This window comes from Metopolophium dirhodum, chromosome 4 (assembly GCF_019925205.1).
Source record: "Metopolophium dirhodum isolate CAU chromosome 4, ASM1992520v1, whole genome shotgun sequence".
Taxonomy (NCBI): Eukaryota; Metazoa; Arthropoda; class Insecta; order Hemiptera; family Aphididae; genus Metopolophium; species Metopolophium dirhodum.
The window spans coordinates 34,036,862-34,041,141 of record NC_083563.1 but is presented as its reverse complement, the minus strand read 5'-3'; positions in this window follow the sequence as shown (position 1 = coordinate 34,041,141).

The following is a 4,280-nucleotide window of genomic DNA, read 5'->3' as shown; positions in this document are numbered from 1 at the left end:
CTGGATGTTATAGATTACCTACATTAAAAAACCTATATTTTAAATGTTCAGAATAACTTCTGTTGTAAATGTTTAGTAATATACTATAATAATTATTGATGGCTTTAAAAATGAATTAATTTTTTTTCATTGGCGATTGGAAAATGTTCGGACTTACGTCATCTAAAAAAAAAAAAAAACAACAATGATTTTGCAAGTTATTATGGAGATTAGAGAAATTTTTATTCCACCTACGTATTGTATATTTGTATTCTAGTTATTACAAAGGTTCGTATTTTAACAATATTATTAAGTTTTTGCACATTTTTTTGGCAATAGCTTTATTTCATTTTATTTAAAAAAAATAGTTTAAAATACAACAAATATTTATCAATTTGGACGTAAATAATCAATTCAAAAAGTTTGTTTTGATTTACAATTACTAAAATGTGGATTTAAATTTTTATTTAGAACAGAGGTTCCCAAACTTAGTTTTTTATGTACAACTCGTGTCTATTACGGATCAGTCACTAAAAATTAATTAATAAAAACAGAACAGTTCTAAATATAAATATATTTATATTTTATGTAATAACGATGAGGCAGTACAAAATGTACTCACAATATACATTTTAAAATTATCTACGGCTATACGAGGTGTGTGTCGAAAATTACAGCATAATGACATACTTTCTGAGATTTGGGATAATAATAAAAATAATAACGTACAATAATAATAATTTACGTAAAATATAAAATACTATTAGGTCGTTCACAAACATCAAGAAATAAAAGCAATTTTTTTTCTTTGCTAGCATGTGGCTATTTTCGCGTATAGGTATCATTAGTGAGTGGTACGCGTACCGGAATTTGAGAACTTCTGATTTAGAACAATATATTACGCTAAAATAAATTTTGAATATTAAGGTAGAATTAAGGTCGAAGTAATAACCTCATATACATATTCATGTTATTATTCATGAACAAGTATATATATATATGACCATAACATTATAAAATGTTACAAATGTCTTGAATATATTGTGTATTATGGTTTTTTTTTCATATTCAAATACGATTATTTCAATTGATGGATTTATATCATTGATTTTTTGATGGTTCATTGGTCACGGTACCTACCGCGGTGGTCGTCTTATACAAATACTATCGACACAATAATATATATAATGCATGATGTACATCAGAAGACTAGCAGAAAATAACGGCTGGATATCAATTTGTAGAACGTCAATCTTGTTTTTGTAACAATAAGTAATAGTAGGTATACTATACTGTGTGGCAAAGGCGGGAAGTGAGCTATTTCGTCCAAGACTAAAATTGCTTTCCCGCGTGAGCCACACGTACCGTTTTTTTCGTCACGCCTCTTCGTTCATCAATCGCGGCAAAGGTAGGTAATACAGAGATCTATGCAACAACCAGACTATTCCGCGAAAACACAATATTTCACGAAATAAACGATTTGGTTTTATTTATTTTAAACGGCACGCATGGAGGTTATAATATGAATATAAGACGTAGGTAACCAAAAGATTATTTTTTTTGTAAGGACCGTGGTATAGATTTCAGCATAGATGATAATTATTATATTAAAATAAAATAAGAATAAAATAGCATATTGTTTGGCAAGGGTGGAAATTGCCTTCCCGCACGAGTCACACATACTATTATTTTTTTTTGTCACGCCTCTGCATTCATCGATCACGGCAAAGGTAATGTAGGGGGGATCTGTGCAACACATAGTTGACTAACATTAGTGACTATAATATTCTACGACAACAATTTATTTCGCGAAAGAAACGATTTGGTTTTATTTATTTTAAGCGTCACGCATATGATGGAGGTTATATAATATGATATTGAGACGTAACCAAAAGTTTATAATTTTGTAAGGAACCGACGACCGTGGTATAGGATTTCAGTGAACTTTTGTGCGGGGTATACGCGCGTCCCCGTGAAATGTGCGCCCGGCGCTTTCGGGGAATAATTCCACTCTACCGCCCGCTGGACGGAAAAATGACGCTTTCCAACGGTTCAACCGCTATCGAACACCAAACTTTCGGCGCAGGCGTGACAACAAAATCATAACCACGGCAAAGGCAATGCACTATGCGGGGATCTACGCGCAACAATCAGATTATCCTACGAAAACGCAATTTAATGTAATATATAAATACGCGTCACGAAAGAAGGTTATAATATAATAATAATAATAATTATTATAATGTATAAATATAAGATGTAATCAAAAGTGCGATATATATATTATCTTTTAGGACCGCGGTATAGATTTCAGCGTCAATTCGTATACAGGGGCGCGATATTATGCGCTCCCGGAATTTATGGGGATGTCCACTTTACCGCCCGGTACTTTTGGGGATTTCCACACTTAAATACCCGGCAATTTTTCTGGATTCCCACTTTACCGCGGGTCGTTTCTACGTGGCCGTCCGCGAGAACCTATTCAATATTCAGCTGAAATCTTACAGGTAAGACTATCCTCCTCTCCCGGGGACGCGATGAGCTATATACCGTCCACCGAAGTTGCATAGCCACGGCGAGGACCACAGACCGATGGGGCCCGTGAATGATACAGGTGACTGCCCCGTGGCTTGGTGCGGTGCGGTGTATGGCTTCAAGTCGCTGATGTGCTCTGAGTGCCAGCACCGGCTGGTGCCACTAGATCCCGGATGGGTGACCACCCGGGTTTTAATGACAAATCTTTACCAGCCACCGCACAATACACATACAAGACGTGTTCTACTAAATCAACCACACCATTCTTCACAGTCATAAAACCTACTAAATAACCCAGGCGAATGACCTCGGACATTGTTGAAGCCTTAACTAAATTTAAAAAAAAATATAAATAGATGACATGTGAGAAATTTCGGCCCGGAAAAATATAAAAGTACCGGCCACTTATAGGTACTTATTTACCAAATAATGAATTTTAGTCAACACGTAGGTCTATTATTATTATTTTCACAAAAGTACAAATGTTTTTATACATTGGGAATATAATATGTACTATTAAATTATTATTATTATACATTGATATCAACATTATTATTTTTTTTTAACAGCCTATGTTTATACACAATAGTCTAAGACCTAATTAGACCTATATATAACACAATAAAAGTGTACAATTGAGGTTAATAGGTATTATTAGTGTTACGATTTTTGTATTTAATAAGAAAGCTTGTTCAATAATAACCTGATTTTAGACTTGAGTATCTTAATAATTTCATCATTATCTATTTCGTATAGAACATCTTTTTCTATCACCATGAGCATAAAAGTATCTATATAGTTTACTTTCACTTTATGGACAATGTAGGTACATGAACAAAATCAACATGCAAAATCCGTGAATATATTTTTATTTTTATTCTTGCAATAGTGTTATCCACAATAACATTATGTACCTACTTCAATAATTATTATAAACAGCCAGAGCAATGGTAATGCTTTTTCCGAAAAAGTGCCCGACAATTATTTATTGTTTACTTAACACTTTCAACGCCACTGACGCGTATACGCGTCAACAGAGTTTATTCCAACAGGCGTCACGTACGTTTATATACGTTATTATTAAATAGAATTTTTTTTTAATAAACTCTGAAACTTAGATAGGTCTTTGACAATGGACTCGAAATTTAAAGGTATGAGTGGTTTTAGTTTTTTTCCGTCGTTTCTGAAATCACATAAGTGGCGTTGAACGGGACATGCTGATATCTTGTTTGTTACTATCACAATCGTCTACAGCATAGGCGTGCGCAGACTCTAGGGGAAGCCGTTTTATGCTGTATGAGATTAATCCAGCCCATTTTCCTATAGTACCTACATAAAAATATGATACAAGATCGAATAATCAATAATTCATCTATTTTAAATATTAAAGTTTTATTCTAGCCCCTGTAACTTCAAAATTATAGATTGTCATAAAATCGAAAAAATCGCAATAATTTCCATCGTCGTGTGATTGTTTGAAAATATATAATATTATATACGTTCTGTACCGAATCAGCGTATCGTATCAGCCCCTAGTATAATATTGATACCGCCCGCCGTTTTTATATAAAATATCATATTATGTTCGTCGTTCACGACAACCGGCAACATCAATGAACTGTTTGAAATTTGCAGTCGGTCGTCAAAGATGCCCCTTGATCCACAAATTTCTCCGAGGTGGTGATGAGTTAGACCCTATCGTGACATTTTTTTTCACATAATATTGTAATAATATTATGTACGTTCGGTTTTTGTTTTGATTAGAT